The 20,431-nt window shown below is 43.6% G+C and overlaps 1 protein-coding gene across 4 annotated transcripts in view; it reads right to left on the bottom strand.

Annotated features, from left to right (window-relative positions):
- FGGY (FGGY carbohydrate kinase domain containing) overlaps nucleotides 1-20,431 on the bottom strand; it is a 502,898-nt gene that overhangs the window by 164,011 nt on the left and 318,456 nt on the right. The gene's annotated exons all lie outside the window — the stretch shown is intronic.

The following is a 20,431-nucleotide window of genomic DNA, read 5'->3' as shown; positions in this document are numbered from 1 at the left end:
CCTCAAGAACTGTGTGCCCCTGTTCTTCCTCCTCTCCCTCTGCCAGAGTACATGCCCCAGTGAGCCTTCTGGACAGATATGCAGAAAGCTGAGTCAGTCCAGTTGTCACACGTGATGATTCAGATACATGAGACAGCCAAAATCGGACCAGCAAATCCTTTTAGTCAACCAGCAGCTGGCAAGCCTGGATCACCAGAATCACTCGGCCAACTGATAAGACTTGTGAACAAAAATACACGTCCTGTTGTGTGTCATGAGGATCTTATGTTTGTTTCCCACCTAACATGTTTAAGGCAAGAGATACATCCGCTTACTTTTATAAACATTTATTAGACACCTAATAGCATACTTGGAGAAGGCAATGGCACCCCACTCCAGTACTCTTGCCTGGAAAATCCCATGGACGGAGGAACCTGGTGGGCTATAGTCCATGGGGTCACGAAGAGTTGGACACAACTGAGCGACTTCACTTTCACTTTTTACTTTCATGCACTGGAGAAGGAAATGGCAACCCACTCCACTGCTCTTGCCTGGAGAATCCCAGGGACAGGGGACCCTGGTGGGCTGCCATCTATGGGGTCGCACAGAGTCGGACACGACTGAAGCGACTTAGCAGCAGCAGCAGATAAGTAAACAGTCAAATAGAAAAGTGTGATCCATGGGATGGTAAAGACAAAGCACGGAATGCTGTGGAGGGGCACATCAGGTAAGGAATGAAGTGGTCCAGACTGTGGCTTCTTAGAGAATGAGACATACACTTAGACTAGCAAGATTTAGCAAGATGAAAGGAGAACATGCATTCCAGGTCAAGGGGATAGCTTGAACAAAGCCATGTAGGTGAGACAGATGCTCTTGGTATTCAAGATACGACAATGTCTTTTTGTAGCAGACCATGGAAGTCCATTAGGTGTTAGGAAAGTACATCAAGGGATGAGACAGGATAGGCAGGGATGGACCACATGTTTACTGATCTGGAAAGGCATGAGCTTCTCATCCACCCAGTGGGGATGAATGCTGAAGTGATATTGTGGTTGTGGGAGGGTGTATGAGAAGGTAAGGATGAAAAGGGAGTTAGGTACACTGGGTCTACTCCTGAGTGTCCTGAAGCTGGGCAGAGAATGTATGCATTCATTTACTCTACAAATATTTATTCAGCTCTTACTATGCCAGGCCCTAGGGATACAGAAGTGAACTGAATATATCTATAATTTCTGCCCTCATGGAGTTTATAGTACAGAACTTCAGCATATGGATAAACCTTCTAACTATTCTGGTTCTCTTTTCATTAAATGAGTGAAATCAGTCAAATCAGTAGGAGTTCCAATCCCCAAAAAGGAAGGGGGTGAGGGAAGGCAGGAGACTATACAATGTTATAAACTTTAAATTTTGTCAAATAAAAAGTTTATAAAAAGGGTAAATTTAACACCTAATCTCAGGGGTAAAGAGCTTTTTCGGTTTTTCTTCCCTGCAAGGAAAGACCATGTAACTTTGATATATTCACTCATTTCTTGACGGGTTCAGCAGATGTTTCCTGAGTTCCTGTTGTGATCCAGGCACTGAAAGTAAACGTACAGAAAAGACTGTAGTCTCCACCTTCATGGAACTGCTCTCTTAAGAGGAAAGTAGACAAGGGGGGCTGAGATTCAGGTTTGGCCAGGATTCTCTCAGTTTTAGCATTAAAATTCCTATGTCCTAGAAAACTCTCAGTACTAGGCAAAAGGGACAGCTGGTCACCCTAAGATGAGTATCACACAAATGTATAAATACAAACTGTGATAAGTAAATGAAAGAATATTACAAGGTATTATAAGGGCTCATAAGTGAGGTACTTAATGTAACCTAGGGGTCAGACTTTTCTGAAAAAGTGATATTTGAATTAAGGTGAAAACATACACAGAAATTATTTAGGTGTGAGCATATACACATCTGTATTTTGCACATATATATGTGTGTTTGTATATGTACATGATAGAGAGAGTGTTCCAGACAGAAGCAGCACACACTAAACGGTATTCATTTTTATCACTTTGTGTTTGTCAGTGAAAATTTTATCACATGCCAGCTCTAGAAAGTACTGCCCTATTCTGCAATGCCTGAGCCACATTGGGGTGAATAAGACAGCCCATGCCCATAAGCACGTAAGCCCCAGGGTTTAGATGGGTGGATGGACACCCACCAAAGTCAAGCCATCTGTTTTCATGCCCTGCACCCCTTCCCGTCCAGAATTCTTCCAGCACCATTCGACAGATGAGTTTCAGAGAGGCGGCATGTTGTCCACAGTCACAAAGGTTGTAAGTGGCTGAGGTGGGAGTTGAACCCAGGTACATACTGGCCTCAAACTCTAGGATATGCTTTTTAAAAACATACAAAATTTGTATAAATTGCTTAGGAGGGTTTTGCATCAGTCCCGCCACCCCCACCCCCAACTATCCCTGCACCTCAAACCCCATGATTTAAAGATGTTTCTGTATCAGTTTTTGCCGAACTCCACTGGCAGACTAGACTCTGCTGCTCAGAAATGGCAGGTAAAGGCTCTGTCTGACTGTCTAGAATACTCTGAGTTGATTCCTGCTTGTGCTCACTCATGTGGAATGGCACACACTTCTCATTGAACATCCTGACTATGGCAAGGAAACAGATACATGTTCCCCAGAGCACCTCCAATTACTCCCAAGCTCTGGGAGAAAACAAGTAAGAGTTTGTTTAGACCGAGTGTACATTCGTGTATTTATGTATACTTTAATCCTCTGCAGTAAACCTAAATACTTCAGAAAAATTTTGTGAAAGCCCTTTCCATGCTGATGGTATCTTGGCCTGAAGGCTGCTCTGGGACTCAAAGGGAAGGAGCACATTTTACTCCACTAATAATGGGTATCCATATAGGACACTGACTTTCCAGCAATAATGTGCTATTGGCAACAGCAACCACTACAACTGATTGGGTACTTATTAAAGACCATATTCTAAGCACACTGCAGGAATTAAATCACTTGATCCCCACTATAACCCTAAGGGGACGATTCTATCATTACTCCCATTGTTGAGATATGTAAACCGAGGCAGAGACTGTTAAACAGCATACATGCTCGTGCTCAGTTGCTCAGTCATGTCCAACTCTTTGCAATGGGATTTGCATGGGATCCCTCTGTCCATGGGATTTTTCTAGACAAGAACACTGGAGAGGACTGCCATTTTCTCCAGAGGATCTTCCTGACCCAGGGATTGAACCCACATCTCCGGTGTCTCCCGTACTGGCAGGTGGATTACCGCTGAGCCACCTGGGAAACCCATTAAATAGCATACACAAGGTACACAAGGTTATAAAAACACAAAGCAGTCAGGCCCTACAGGTTCTGTATTTCTTCCTGATTTTAGGCTACCATTGCTTCTTTGAGTCCTTCATTTACCTCTAAAGGGCAGAAAGCAAGGGTCATTAGAGCCAGAAGAAACTCACTTAGGCTGAACCAACCTCCTGGCCTTGATGACACGTAGGATAGGGAATCTTCATGTGCAAAAGGCTTTTGATAAGTTTCCCCCTATAGACTTGTGAAGAGCAGAGGAGAAAGAAAGGATTGAGTCAAAGGCCTGTCTTCACTCTATCATGACTACCATGTTCTTAGCCAGGTGACCTTGTGAAAGGGAATCTGATTTCTGAGCCTCAGTTTCCTCAGTTCCAAAATGGGAAGAATGATATAAATGTGGTAGGACTTTCATGAAAATAAAATAAGCTGTCACCTATAAACAGCTTATTATATGTTAAATATCATGTAAAAGTTAGTTCTTGAAGTGAGGAAGGTATGACAAGATAGTCAGGTGACTGGGATGAATGGCCATAGCCGAAAGTAACTGCTACCGTTAAGCACACATCCTGGTAACTCAGTTGGTAAAGAATCTGCCTGCAGTGCAGGAGACCTGGGTTTGATCTGTGGGTCAGGAAATCCCCTGGAAAAGAAAATGGCAACCCACTCCAGTATTCTTGCCTGGAAAATCCTACAGACGGAGGAGCTTGGCAGGCTATAGTCCATGGGGTCCCAAGAGTAGGACATGACTTAGCAACTAAACCACCACCACCACCATTAAGGAAGTCTCTAGATGCATTCTTGGTTTCATTCAGTCAACATTCTTAATAATGAAGTAGAAGATGACACGGGCTTCCCAGGTGGCTCAGTGGTAAAGAATTTGCCTACCAACGCAGGAGACGCAGGGGATGCTGGTTCGATCCCTGGGTCAGGAAGATCCCCTGGAGAAGGAAATGGCAACCTGCTGTGGTATGCTTGCCTGGAGAATCCCATGGACAGAGGAGCCCGGCAGACTACAGTCCATGGAGTCACAAACAGCTAGACACGAGTTTGAGTGACTCAGCAGAGCACACAGAAGCTGATATAGAAGCAAAGTTTATCATATTTTCAGGCGGTATAAACTTGGGAGGATTACTTATCATGAGCCATGTCCAAATTATGATTCAAACTTACTTTAAGCAAAATACAACTAGAAAATAGTTAACATTTATTAAATTGTAAAGTCAAAATTTTATACTTAAAAGGTACTGGTAATATTCCCTTCTGGAATATTCCTTTTAATGGGTGATGTTACATGAGCATTCAACTTAGTATGAATTGTATGGAAACCTTTGACGTATTGTTTAATTATGTGCGATAGAAATAAAGTTATAAAAACCTACAATAAAACAAAATATTTGGTTGCACACTCTATGCCAGGCACTAAGATCAGCAACAAGGTTAATAAAATAATAAGGCAGAATAATAATAACAATAGAAGAAGAACAGTGAGGAAAGAGAAGGGAGGAGAGAGGAGAAGAAGGAGAAGAATTAACAATAAGGCACAGCCCTTTTCCACAAGGTGCTCCTGGTCAGACTGGGTAGACAGAGGTGGAAATTAACAAATTACAACAAAACATGCCAAGTGCTACAGTGAGTTGGGTGAGGAGTGTGGTAGGAGCCCAAACTGCCTGGGAGAAGAGCGAGCACTTCACAGAAGTGGCCACATGGGAGCCAGGCCTTAAGGGATGAAAAAGCGCTTCCTTAGGTGGATAGGGAGGGTATCCCAGGTAACAAGCCTCAGAGGCATGAAGCTGTGCAAGCATCTCAGTTTTTATGAGGGCTTAAAGTTCTCCACTTTACATAAAAGTTTACAAGGTCTGAAGGATGGGTATATTTTTGCAACAACATATCCTATTGCTTGTTAAAGATTCCATTTTAAAAATCCAGTGATGGGAAAAAAGCCTCAGTGAAACCACCCTCAAACTCAGAAAGAAGAAATAATAAAATAGAAATAATAATAGTAAGTAATAAAATAGCAATTGCTAACAGTTATCGTGGGTTTATTACATGCCAGACTCTTGAGGCACTTTACAGGCATTATCACATTTAATACTCATGACAACCCAATGAGATAGATACTATTATTATACTTACTCCACAAATGAGGAAATCTAAGCTGAAGGAGATCAAATAACTCGTAAATACAAAAGGAGTAATTGCAAGGTCCAGGCAGGATCTAAGCTATGATCTACCAACTTATTTTTCTCTCCAGATTATATTTTCCTTACCCATAAAATAGCCTGGACTAGAGATGTTTAATATCTCTTTTGTCTTTGAGATTCTCTGATTCCTGAAAGTTGAGTCATTCTCCCTTAGCTGGCCAATCGGAACTCTCCAGAACACTATTAATATTTCAACACAGACTCTGCCCTCACATGGCCTGGGACTCATGGGGTTGTCTGGGGTTGCTTCTTGGGGTATTTCTAAGTACCCAACTTTGCTCTACCAACTCTCTGACCTATGGCCAACATTACTGGGGGCTTCTCCAGACTGCCAACTTCATGGATTATATTCAATGGCTATTATCTATAATAACTTACATTAGCTGGGTAAACATTCAGCTACTACTTACTGGATACACACTGACTTCAAACTACTGTTTCAAATATGAAAAGAAAGATGGGTGTTGAGAGCCATGTAAATTACATAATCCCTGTTTACAATCTAATAGGCACTGGAGAGCAGGATGAGCTTCGTAGTTACTCAGGCATCAAGCGACTTCTGAACGTACATTTGCATTCAGACTTAAAATAATCCTATTAATACATGGAGTCAAACACACACAGTCCGTTTTACAGGTGAAGACACAAGAACGGGGATAGTAATCGAACTACCCAGGATCACAAGGCTCAGAAATGGTGGAGTTGGGATTAGAAGCCTCTCTCCATGTGCTCCTGCCTCTTTTCATGTCTGTATCCGAGCTGGCTCCAGGAGTGGATGCCACTGGCTGACTTTTCATCTATGGCTATGCTACAGTCAGCCGAGTTTCCCTGTGGTGATAAAACCCAGGCGCCTGCTCATACCTTTCTGGGGGCAGTGACTGAGTTCAGGGCAGGGAGCTGCCCCAGCAATGTCCGCTCTGCCTTCCCCGATCCCATCATCCCAAGCTTGGCCTAAGCCTCTGGCAGGGGCAGGGGGCAGGCTGCAGGCGCCAGTGGTCCTGGGAGGGAACAGGAGGTTTTGTTTTGAGTGCCTCCAGCCAGGTTGGGAATGTAAGAGGGTAGCCGCAGGCATGTGTGGGACTGGGTATTTCCGTGGTGGCTCATCTCTCCCTCCAAATGGACTGTGCTATCGTCTTACTAGAAAAAACCATTTATACACATTCCAGCCAGCTCCCAGCTCACTACACAGTACAAAAAAAGAGCACAGAGAATTCTGTTTATGAATGGGGGCTCTTAGCATTCACCTCTATTTTTGCACTTCTCAGGCTGAATTGCAATGAGCCTCTCCTACAAAATGGTGAGGAACCATGTGTTATCTTAAAGGTAGTAAATAAACATAGTTTGGTAATATGAGCATAGACCTTGGAGTCAGGAAAAGTGTTGTTAGATGCTCAGTTGTGTCTGACTCTTTGTGACCCCAGGGACTGCAGCCTGCCAGGCTCCTCTGTCCACCAAATTCTTCAGGCAAGCATACTGGAGTGGGTTGTCATTTCATACAGGGGATCTTTCTGACCCAGGGATCGAACCCAGGTCTCCTGCGTTGCTGGTAGATTCTTTACCAAAAGCTGGCTGTCAGTTATGGTTGGGTTGCTTCCTAGCCGTGAACCTCTGAATCTCTTTGAGTCCCTTTCCTCAACTATCAGTTCAGCTCAGTTCAGTTCAGTCACTCAGTCGTGTCTGATGGGGCTAATTCCAGATCCTATCCCTCATCAGCTCCATCTCTCTGGTGGGCTCTTCTTCCTCCTTCCTCCTGGAGTTGTCTCACATACCACATCTCTCAGGGTCAGCTCACTCTCATGTAGTTATGACAATTTTTACGCTCCTGAGTTTCAAATTTTTATTCCAAATGCAGACCTCTCTCCTGAGTTCCATATAGGACATTTGATCCAAATGTCTAATCAAATGTCCAATATAGATAGACTTTGTCATTCTTCCTCCTAGGGCTCCTCCTGTTCTGGGGTCTCTGTCTTACTACATGGTACCCTATTTACTCAACCAGCAGAATATCATTCTTGACTTCTTCATCTCACTCATTGCTCCACGTTAGGTCGCATGTATGGTCAACTCTATTTTCAAACGGAAACCTTTATGTTTCTCCCCACTGCCATCACATTAGTCAGTCCTTTACCTTTTCTTGCTTGGGTTCTTGAAACAGCAACTAAACTGGTTTATTTGCCTCAAATATTGTCCTCCTCCCTGCAATCTGAAAGCCCCATCAGAGACTAACTTCCATACCTGCAGCCCAGTGGTCTTTCCAATAGACAAATATAATTCTATCACTTCCTTTATTTACATCCTTTAGACATTGATCAGACATTCCCACCTCTCTGACCTGATCTATGTATGATTTGGCCAAATAGACCTTTGGTACATGTGGTCATTTCCCCCACTCTTTGCCCTATCATTTTTATTTTTTACTGCAGTAAGCTCATCACAGCATAGAAATTCCACAAGTGGGCCATTTTCTTTCTCATCTCTGAATCTTCATCAATTCTCCTCTCTTTCTAAAACGCAGCCCTAGGACTTCCCAGGAGTCCAGTGTTTGAGATTGTGCTTCCAATGCACAAGGTGCTGATTCAACCCCTGGTTGGGGAACTAAGATCCCACAGGCTGTGGGGCACGGCCAAAAAAAGAAAAGAAAAGAAAACCTCGCTGCTTATTTGAAATACACATTAAAAAAGAAAAAAAAAAAGAAAAGAAAAAAGGGCAGCCCCTCTCACCTTCCCTTGACTAACTCTAAAATGTCCTTTTGTAAGACTGTGTTCCATATTACCTTTACCTGCTCTGGGAAACCTTCTCTGAACTCCGACTTTTCTCCTAGTTCCCAGGTGGGTGTGCCTCCTTGCATCTTCCCTTAGCTCTCAGTACTTCCATGATGTAGGCAATTCTAACATTACATGTGTAAATGTGTACACTGAGGTCTATAAATACACACATAATATGTACTTATATCTACAGAGTATGCTTTGTAAATGAAATCATCACACATATGCAAGAAATGGCTAAAATTACTATTAATTTATTCATAGTTTTAATAAATTTACTAATAATTAATTACTATTAATTATCCCACCTGCATTACAAACAACCATAGAATAAAAAACATATCCAATCACTGTAAGTGACCTGTGGCTAATAAAGCTCAGGCCTGCCAAGTTTTCCTCTCCTCTATTTGGAGGTTTTGGAAAGGTTCAGAGTCCTCCAATAAAGTCTGCCTTTCCTAGAAACTCAATCCCTTTATTTCAGTTGGAGCAAAACAAGAACACATAAAATCCATTCATAGATGTCTTCCGGGGCTTAGTAGTCTGAGTGGGCAGGTGGGGAGGGCACTGGGCCGGTGTGTTCCCCAACCAAATGGTCCCCAATCTGGGGATGGAGGGAGGCTGCCAGATATGGCCTGGAATGTCCTGAATTATTTGCAAAGGATTCTGGACCCTTTAAACCTCCTTCTTCATCATCTGGAAACCGGTATGTGATCACAACAGCAATGTCATTCATCTGCTTCTTATCCACTCACATTGAACACACCCAAAGTTGACTGCAAGAGAGACTGAATAGCCAAGAAGACTTTGGGATCCTCCTGAAGTTCCAAAGTTGACTGCAAGAGAGACTGAATAGCCAAGAAGACTTTGGGGGTCCTCCTGAAGTTGCCCCAGCTTCCTTTCCCCTGCAGACCAGAAGCCACACTCGACCTTCTCTGTACAAATGCCTGATGTGCTCCAGGGAGCTCAGACAGGCTTCAACTTCGGAAGCTTTGAGAGCTGTGTGACCCCAAAGATGTAAAATCATATCTGGCCTCTTTTTCACAGCCCAAACAGTCTGTGGTGGGTAAACCACAGTTTCTTCTGTAATGGGGGAGGGGCCACCGGGGAGTGGGGGAGGGAGCCAAAAAGGAGGAGGGGTGCTATGTGTGCACAGTATTTATCAGACAGATTCTTAGCTCTGTTGCTCTGATGTTACATAGTGAATTGGACCCTCAGAATCAGAACTGTATTTTCTATTTTTGTCACACCCCCCATGAATGAGCACAGTGCTATTAAGCGGTTCTCAAATACGGTTCAACCAATGCTCTTTTGATTCCAAATTAGCTGCTACATAAAGCAGCTCCCCCTTACAGAATTTCAGTTCAGTTCAGTTCAGTCGCTCAGTCGTGTCCGACTATTTGTGACCCCATGAACTGCAGCACACCAGGCCTCCCTGTCCATCACCAACTCCCGGAGTTTACTCAGACTCATGTCCATCGAGTCGGTGATGCTATCCAGCCATCTCATCCTCTGTTGTCCCCTTTCCTCCTGCCCCCAATCCCTCCCAGCATCAGAGTCTTTTCCAATGAGTCAACTCTTCGCATGAGGTGGCCAATGTATAGAATTTAGGTGCCCTTTAAAAAGGTGCCCATAACAGAGAAGCAGAAAAATATGATATCTCTTATATGCAGAATCTAAAAAGAAATTATATAAATGAACCTACTTATAAAACAGACAGACTCACAGACTTAGAGAATGAACTTATGGTTGCGGGAGTAAGGATAGGGGGAAGGGATAATTAGGGAGTTTGGGACGGACATGTGCACACTGCTATATTTAAAATGGATAACCAGTTAGGTCCTCCTGTATAGCACAAGGAACTCTGCCCAATCTTATGTGGCAGTCTGGATGGGAGGGGAGTTTGGGGGAGAATGGATACATGTATATGTATGGCTGAGTCCCTTGGCTACCCACCTGAAACTATCACAACATTGTTAATTGGCTATACTCCAGTATAAAATAAAAAGCTTAAAGGAAAAAAAAAGTTATAGCAAGGGGTCTAAAATGATGCCAGTGAGTAGTTTCATTGCTGAGGCTGAGCAAATCAGCAGGTCCAGAGGGGGATGACACAGCCTTTTTCCTTGTGACAGACCCTTGGCACCTGTGACACAGCGCCTCCATCAGACGTGCTCTGACTCTGCCTGCTAAGTTGTGGACATTTCTCTCCCAACCCTGCTCCTGATCTCTTTCTGCATGTCCCTTATTAAGACCGTGGTCTGGCCTCAGCTATCTCATAAATCTGACCATGGACTCTGCTTTTCTGGTTTAATATTCAATGTTCTGTCTTAACTTGCTGTGTGACCTAGCCCCTTGGGGGTGGTCATCTGAAAAATGGGGTGCAGAGGACTGCTTTTTACAGATTTGTAAAGATTAAATGTGCCATAGTCTATTATAGGCATTGGTGCCGTGCCTGGTACATTCAGTGACCCAGGGAAATGAAGCCTGTATTAATATCATCACCTCCATACCGGCCAAAGTGTACTTCTTATTTATGGATTGGCATACACATGGGTGTTTAATTTTAAAATGTACGATCTGACATGCTCTTGAATAGAATGCTAAAGTAGGGTACAGAAGTTGCCCTGGCTCTAGAGAAGAGAACGTAAGATAAGAAGCAAACTCTCACTCGGATGAGTTGTTCTATTGGCAAGATCTGTCACTCAGATTAAACACAATTGAGGCTTTACCCTGGTAAAAGCATATAATATAAAGGCAAAGAGAGCCTTGGCTCATTTATATTGGAGCCTCTATTGATAAAAGAATTTCTGTGCATATGCATCAGTTATTGCCTTTTGGAAGTGCTCCCCAGACACCCCACTCCTGCTAATCAGGGGATACTCAGGAACTTGAGCCATGTCCATGCAAGTCTAGACCTGAAGAATCCTCCTCTGCAGAATTTTCTCTCCATTTATGGCCTCACAGAAGATAAAGCCAGAAGAGAAACTAAAAACTATCCATATTTATATGACACTCCCCTCAATGAGTAACTACAAAAGTATTATAAACAGAGAAGTTTATTCAAAACTCAGGGTGAAGGGGTTTACCCCTTACATTTTCTCTGTAACAAGAGACTGGGAACATGAAAACATAGTGACGCCTGGATGGAGGTGAGGAGAAAGAAGATGGGGAGAAATGGCGTGAAACCCAGCCTTCTCTGGCTACCAGCATGTCTGGAGCAGACAAGTGATCATGGCCCTCTGTCCTGCTATTTCTGGAGCAGGCATCTAGGGTGCTGAAGAGTCACTGTCTTCAAATGCAGTGACGTGCCCTGAAAGGTCTCTGTCATCTGATGGGGGTGGGGGCACTTTCACCTATATCCCAAGATGCTGGGATGGCCTGTGCTGTATGTGATTCTGATGGGAAAGGGAGCTGTGCTTTAGAGATGCTAACTCAAGTTCCCAGCTTCCAAAAGGCAGAATCAGGATTTAGACTCAGATGGGATGTAAGAGTCCCTAACTCTTCTGAGACATTGTTTTAGAGGAAAAAGGCTGTAAGAACACAGTAGACACAGAGCCCTCTCTTCCATATTTGGTCTGGAGCAAGCCCAGTGCCTTCTGGACCTTGAATGGAATATGTACCTTGCAAATTCAACAGGCATGATGAGATTTTCCTATATTGGGGAGAGAAAGAGAAAAAAAAAGAGAGAGAGAGAGAACCCACACATTCCAGAGTATTTTTTTCCTCCTCTCTATGTTCTCAGTTGTGTTTGACTCTTTGCGACCCCAAGGACTGTAGCCCGCCAGGCTCCTCTGTCCATGGGATTCTCAAGGCAAGAATGCTAGAGTGGGTTGCCATTTCCTCCTCCAGGGGAACTTCCCCACCCAGGGATCAAACCTGCATGTCCAGCGTCTCCTGCATTGCAGGTGGGCTCTTTACTACTGAGCCACCAGGGAAGCCTCCGATCTATTCTCAATAGCAATTCTTTAAGAATATTAAAGGAGTCTCATGTTTAGATAAAAAGAAATTACTTAATAAAATGCTTTCCTATTTAAATGAGATCTTATAAAAGAGAAATGGCTTGTACCACAGAGGCAAGGGAACTAAAGAAGAAAAGATGCTGGATGCTCAGAGGGGAAGTTGATTGAAGGGGTGTGCCCTCTGCCTGTACTCTTATAAAAGACCACGCTAATACAGGCGATATGTAAACACTGCAGAACAATCAGAAACAAATGAAGGAGGGCTGCAGAGTAACAAAGTTCAGCTGTGGGCAATGGCCAGGAGGCAGCTTTTGTTATGCACAGATCATCTGCATGTGAGGCAGGCCAGATTTCAACTAGGCTATAGGCTAGTTAAGCGTATGAGAATGGATCAGGGCCCATCTGGATTTCCTTAGGAAAAAAGCATGGGGGAGTGGGCAGAAAAAGAGAAAAAAGGCAGGTATCTGCAAAATATAAAATAAATGACCTGATGTAGGTCAGGGTTACAGTTCTGGAAGAGTGGTTTAAATCAAGTTTCTGTGTTATAGATCAGTCGTGTATTTAGCCTGTGATAAGTCGGGTCTGACTCTTTGTGACCCCATGGACTGTAGTCTGCCAGGCTCCTCCGTCCATGGGATTTTCCAAGCAAAGAATCCTGGAGTGGGTTGCTATTTCCTTCTTCAGGGATCTTCCTTACCTAGGGATAGAACCTGTGTCTCCTGGATTGGCGGGTGGAATCTTTACCACTGAGCTACCTGGAAAGCATATTTAGCTCACAATGTAACAAAGACAATTACTGGGCTGGCCAAGAAGTTTGTTCTGGTTTTTCCATTACATTTTATGGAAAAATGAAATTATTGGCCAACTCAATACAATGGTGTATATATATTATATATATATATATAATATATATATGTTTAAAGGCACTGCAAATAAACACAGCGGAAAAGGGAAGGGAAGACGGCTAACATTTGCCAAACAGTTACTACGTCTGATGGATTTTACATATTTATAGATTTTCTTTGATTTACAGAGGGCCTCCCTGGTGTCTCAGACAGTAAAAGCATCTGCCTACAATGCGGGAGACCAGGGTTTGATCCCTGGGTGGGTAAGGTCCCCTGGAGAAGGAAATGGCAACCCCCTCCAGTACTCTTGCCTGGAAAAGCCCATGGATGGAGGAACCTGGTAGGTTACAGTCCATGGGGTTGCAAAGAGTACGACATGACTGAGTGACTTCACTTTGATTTACAGATGAAGAAACCATAGCTCACAAAATTCAAAGCCCTGTTCATGGCCACACAGGTACCAAGGGGCAGAAAGGGGATTGGTCTGGCTCTGTCTAACTCCAAAAGCCATGCTCTTCCTACTATAGCTAGCTTCTTCTTGGCTGTCTGGGAACCAGAAAAGTCAAATGGATATAAGAGGGTCAGTGGAAGCAGCCCTTCCCATTCTGGGTATGAGCCGGGGCTGTGGGTTTACAGAGAGGGACCCTTGGTGCTTGCAAGGATAAGGGCACTGCCTAAGGGTTCCCTTAATGAGCAAACCTAAGCCTGGGTTCTGGAGCTCAGTGTGCTTCCCGAGGGTCCTGCTTCCCTCTCTCCACTCATCATGCAGCAATCAGAGATAAGATTAAATGAAACTGGCCACCAGGGCCAGCCTGGCTTCCAGGATGTGTGAATTCCGGCAGAACGCTCTGTGTGTTGATACCCTCTGTGTGTGGTGTGGGCTTATTCGCCATTGGCCTAGCAATCTGAGAATCTGGCTCTCACCTGAGGAACAGATGTCAGGGTAAGGAGTCAGAGCTATTTTTCCACTTCACTGGCAGGCTGTTGGAGGGTGGTGACTGAGCACACAGCCATGGTGGGAGGAGACACTCTTTGACCCTCCACACTGGCCTCTGGGGGATACAGAGAGGGGAGCGCTGGTCAATGGGGTTTGAGGCTGATGAGACTCCTTCCTCAGGGCCAAACAGTGCCATAAAGAAGAGGATTTCGGTTGAGCCAGGTAGGGAGTTAAAACTTGTACAATGAGTTATTAAAGTGAAAAGTGTTAGTAGCTCAGTTGTGTCTGACTCTGTGACCCCCTGGCTCTGTGATGACCAGGCTCTTCTGTCCATGGAATTTTTTAGACAAGAATACTGGAATAGGTAGCCATTGCCCAGGGGATTCCTTCCTGACCCAGGAATCAAACCCAGGTCTCCCTCACTGAACGCAGGTTCTTTACCAAGTTATGAGACTCTGGTGAATCCTGGTTTCTCCCATGTCAGTGACAGACAAGAGTATTTACCTTCCAGAAGGTTCAGGAATATTAGAGGCAACAGAGAGAAAACCCTGAGATAGTGCCTGCACACAGTAAATAATCAACAAGTGATAGTTGATTATTTAACTTCCTGAACCAGGAAATGTTAAGCCAGGCAATGTTTAATCTACATTTTTCTGAGTGAAGAGAGCAGACTAGCCTGGTTAATCCCGCTCAGGTGCAAATAACTGAGATGCTGGCAGAGGGTGTGAATGGCTGGAGATACAGTAGGGTTTGGGTGGAAGGAATGTGGGTCTCATTTGTTTTTAGCCAGACCTTGAGGATGGCTTGGATCTCAAGTTGTGTCCCTAATGGGTTGACGGTGTAAAAAAACAAACAAACAAACAAAAAACCCAACCAATGTTTACACTTGAGGCATTTCTGTTAATTGAGGCTCTGCACTCATCTGTGAAGAGCTTCCGCAGCTGCCTTCTAGAGCTGGGGCTATGAGCTGTGACTGTGCATGCAAAGCGCCACATGTGGTTTCTGACACCCAGCAGGTCCCTAAGACAGGGGAATAGAGGAGGGCTCAGGCAACATCTGGGGCCTCTGTGGAATCAAGATTCTCTGAAACAGAGACACTTCACACACTGCTTCAGCAAACATTTAATTGAGCACCTACTATGTGTCAGGCCCTGGAGAAATAAGGATGAAAAAAATTCTGTCCTTGTCCTAGTTTTCAGTGTCGTCATGGTGTCCAACAGCTAATCCCCCAATGGCAAGAGACTCTGATAAACTTTTCAATAAAGGTGTAAGTTCTTAGCATAATAATGGCTTAAAGAAGCTGTTATGGTTTGGCTAGAGTGTGGACTATATAGTAATAATAACAAAAATCAAACAAATGTTGAATTGGCACAAGGTGTGAGCAAAAGACTGTGTTAGTGGCTTTATCTGCAGTATCTCACATAGTAATTATATTACAGGCCTGTAAGATATCTATCTGTATTCCCATTTTACAGATGAAGGAACTGAGGCTCAGCAGGGTTATATAACTTGCCCAACATCAGGCCGCCATGGAGGAGGACAAGAAAATATTAAATGTCAGACCTATAAGTGGACAGCAGGCCCAGGTCGGATGATGAGAGCCTTTTCACGACATGCTGAAGAGCAGAGACTTTTTTCTTGCAGACAATAGGGGAAATATGTTCCCAGTTTCTGTGTTGGTTACTTTGCAGCTGGAAGTCCACAAGCCCACTGCTTCCCCATCTCAAGTACATATTCGGGATTAACAGAGGCCAAACTTGCACAGTGGTTCCGTTTGGTTTGTTTTGGTTCACAACTGAATGCATAAGAATGATAATTGTCTGTTATGTGGTCCGAAAGTTCCTGCGGTCACAGTCTACGTAAGTGTCCACACAAAGCCTGGCCTTCCCTGGTCTCAGGAGTCTCGAAGCTCTGGATCGGCCTCCTGGTGTGTAAGGATGTGTGGTTTCTTCTACTTTGCTAAGTCAACAGCTCTAGGCAGGGGAACAGAGGCGTTGCCTCAAATACATTTTCCCAGAAAGTCCTTCACCTCATTTAATCCATCTACTCTTCCCAAACTGCGCTCTTTACCACCTTCTGCCAATCCGTTCTTCAAATGTTTCAGACCTGCTACTTTGACCATGGACCTTTAAACCACCTGACCAGCCCAAGCTAGAAAACCCAAAACATAAATGTGAGCCTTGGACCTCTCAAAACGGACGGGAGCTGTCAACCCTTCAGACCTACTTCTGTCCTGATTTAGGGAACATTTCGCCCAAGACCTTCATCTCCATCTCTCACTCATGACACACCCGGTCTCCAGGTTCTGGCCTTTGAATTTAGTCTAAATCCTGACTGCTCTTGGCGATGTTGGCTGAGAAGGCCTCCCCAGCTCTCCTTGCTCTGAAAGCAGTTTTTCCCTTAGTGGCAGTAAAGAGCAGATACTACGAGACCATCAGATCTAGGTGAGGAAGCTGCACTTCCCATGCCAGAAGTTCTTAGTGCAGTACCCAGGCACAGGGGAAACCAGGAAATCATTGTAGCATTATGGAACGGTGGGTTTCTTTGGATCCTCAAGACTGGGAGAGCCCTCAGGAATACCTTCAAGATACCAAGATGAGCATTCAACACCACCATATCTCCAAGGCTCGTCCCATTTCCAACCTAAGTGAACAACTGTTTAATTAAAAATTCATCAAAAGCCAACTTTGGGTCAGGGTTGTAGCAGGCACTCATGATACAGAAATGAACAGGCTGCAATACTGGCCCTTGAGGAACCACTGAGCAAAGCTGAGGTATACCCAACTAACAACAAACAAACAACACAACAAGCACTCTGATGAAGGTACATACTATGGGGGCATGCAGATATCCCACCTAGTGGAGTCTGAAAGCTTCCAGAAAGAGATGATGTCTGAACTAAGATATGACAGCTAAGTGGCAATTAACCAGGAGGAGTGGGAAAGGGCTGCTGAAAGGGGGAAGGAGGGGAAACAGGGAGTACAGCACCGCAGGGTTGTAGGAGAAGAAGGGAAAGGAGAAGCTGAGTAATGTGGGGTCAGAGAGGTCAACATGGGCCGCTCTGTGCACAGGGTCACAGAACTTGCCAAGAACTTTGGGTGCTGACTGTTGGGGGGTCAGAAGGGGAAGGATCATACGATTCCAGCTGGTAAAGGAGATGGTGGCCAAGACCTCTGTCCTCTCTGGGACTCCACTTTGCCATCTGTAAATGAGAGAACTCAACTGGATGATCTTTAAAGTTCCTTCTGGGTCCCTTATTCTGATTCTTCTCTGAATGGATGATCACAGTTCTAGAAATATTTTTCACGCTGTTATAGAGATGGTAGCTAAATCTTACTAATGGGCACCTGAAAGATCTTTTAAGCTCCAAAGGAAGGGAGAAAGAACACAGTATTTGGCTCTCGGTGACCTGAGCTCAGACACCTGTGCTACCGACTGACTGCATGACTGGGTAAATCACTCACACTGATGATCACTTTCATCTGTAAGAGGGACAGCAATGCTTTAGAGGGTTACTACAACGAATAAAGGACACCAAATACTTCAAAATACCTGGCACATAGCAGTTACTCAAGAAATGTCCACTGACTACTAATGGGACACAGCAGACTGGACCTCAGTATATGCTAGACCTTGAGCATCAGAGATGAATGAGCCACCATCATGTTCCTTGGGAGCTCAAGGACTAGGTTTGGGAGCTCAAGGGCTAGTGGCAGAGACACCCATTTGCTATATTTAAAAAAAAAACAACTTTTTATTTTGTATTGGAATATAGCTGATCAACAATGTGACAGTTTCAAGTGAACAACAAAGGGACTCAGCCATATATACATGTATCCATTCTCCCCCAAACTCCTCTCTCATTTAGGCTGCCACATAACACTGAGCAGAATTCCCTGTGTTATACAGTAGGTCCTTGTTGGTCCTCCATTTTGAATAAAGCAGTGTGTACATGTCCATCCCCAACTCCCTAACTCTCTCACTCTACCGTTCTTTCCCCTGGCGACCACAAGTTCATTTTCTAAGTCTGTGAATTTGTTTCTGTTTGGTAAGTAAATTCATTTGTATCATTTCTTTTTACATTCCACTTATAAGGGATGTTATGCAATACTTCTTCTCTGTCTGACTGGCTTCACTCAGTATGACAATCTCTAGCTCCATCCCTGTTGCTGCAGATGGCAACATCTCACGCTTTTTAATGGCTAATATTCCACTGTATATATGCACCACATCTTCTTTATCCATGCCTCTGTGGCCATGTGCTACTTCATAAAATAAAATGATTGCAATGACAGTCATAAGAATAAAGTGCTATGGCAACACAAACAAACTTGCGATGACTTTTGCCTGGGATCATGGGAGGAGGCCCAGGTATTAGAGATGAGGCACTAGTTGAGCTGGTGACCAATAGTAGATAAACAAGCTGTTTAATCTACTATTTAACATATCTCATTCCATAGAGGTTGTGAGAGAATTTATCTCCAAGTCTAATGTTGTCTATTCTAGAGGTTCTCAACAAGGGATTCTAATGAAATTCCTTCTCATGCAAATGACCTCAGGGAATAAAAACAGGGAGGAAGTTAAAAAAAAAAAAAACCTGAGAAAAAGCGTAAGTCATCTGTAAATTTTTAACTTCCAGTTTCATCATGAAATATTACCATCTTCTTGGCCAAAAACTTAATGGCATCTTACTAGGGAGGCACTGAGCTAAAGTGATTGACCAGCCTCATCTCCCAAACCATCTCAGGGAAGACAGAAAATGATTTCATGTGCTCAATGACCCAATGTCATTTCCCCCATGCACAAATTAATATGTCTTAAAATTACTCAGTGAATTAAAATTATTAAAATAGTTAACAAAAGCTAAAGTTTCTAAACTTTCATTTTTATAGGGTTTCTAAATAAAAGCAAATTGTCTACTTGAAAAAAAAAATAGATGACACGCTTACCAAAGTCATTACTGACAGACATCATTTTGCTTTATAATATGAACGGTTGGAGGCTCACAGTTGGGGGCATTTCAGCTGTTCCATAGGCCAAGTAAGAGAAAAATTCCTTACTTAGCATGGTCACAGGGCAGGCCAGTCAATGGAAGAGATGGGCTTTCTCCTTGACTAGTAAATGAAAGAAGCTTGAAAAAAATGACGGACATAAAACGTGTGCTTGGGACTTTCTTATGATGAAGTGAAGAGAACAAATAAGGAGGAAGAGGGGGAAGAGGAAAAAGAGAAAGAGAAAGCAGAAAGCTGAGGGATTAGAAAGTCTATATTTAGGATTTAACTTGCTGTATGGAATTCAAAGACAGCTATCTACAATTCTACAACATGAGAAGGACCTGTGGTTGTTGAATGAGTCATCTCTAAAATCTAAACACTGAGAAAGAACACAAGCTCTTTTAGTGGTAAACAGCCTGAACTTGATTAAAGTGAAATATAACTGAGAGCTTAGAGTTCTGCAGAGTGTGATGACATCTGACTAGGACACCAGCACAGAGAGGGTGGTATGGAAATAGGGTCTCAAAGGATGCAGGAGATTTTAGCAGGTTCATTTGGGGTGAGAGAAAGGAAGAAAGAAAGGAAGGGAAAGAGAAATTTTTTCGCCTGAAGAAACAGAATATGGAAAGGCCAGAGAAAGTCAGGAAACATTCCTTTAAAAAAAATGAAACAGACAAAAAAAAAAATTGTTTCTGAGACTGGACTCTAGAAAAAATAATAAGATGATTTATTGCAAAGCAGAAATAGACAAACAAAAATAGAGAACAAACCTGTGGACAAGATGGGAAAGGAGAGGTGGGATGAATTGAGAGATTGGGACTGACATATACACACTATTGATACTTTATATAAAACAGATAAATAATGAGAACCTACTATATCGCTCTCGGGTTCCCTGGTGGCTCAGAGGTTAAAGAGTCTGCCTGCAATGCAGGAGACCTGGGTTCAATCCCTGGGTCGGGAAGATCCCCCTGGAGAAAGAAATGGCAACCCATTCCAGTATTCTTGCCTGGAGAATCCCATGGACAGAGGAGCCTTCTGGGCTACAGTCCATGGGGTCACAAAGAGTCGGACACGACTGAGTGACTTCACTTTCACTATATCACTCTTGGGTTCCCAGGTGGCTCAGACAATAAAGTGTCTGCCTGCAATGCAGGAGACCTGGTTGATTCCTGGGTCCAGAAGATACCCTGGAGAAAGAAATGGCAACCCACTCCAGTACTCTTGCCTAGAAAATCCCATGGATGGAGGAGCCTGGTAGGCTACAGTCCATGGAGTCACAAAGAGTCAGACATGACTCAGCGACTTCTCTTGATCTTGACTATATAACTGAGTGAACTTTACTTAGTGCTCTGTGGTGAACTAAATGGGAAGGAAATCCAAAAAAAAGAGGAGATATATGTACAGCTGTTTCACTTTGCTATAAAGTAA

The sequence above is a fragment of the Capra hircus genome, chromosome 3, assembly GCF_001704415.2.
Source record: "Capra hircus breed San Clemente chromosome 3, ASM170441v1, whole genome shotgun sequence".
Lineage (NCBI taxonomy): Eukaryota > Metazoa > Chordata > Mammalia > Artiodactyla > Bovidae > Capra > Capra hircus.
Note: the sequence above shows the minus strand (reverse complement) of the source record. Positions and strands in the feature narration are given on the sequence as shown.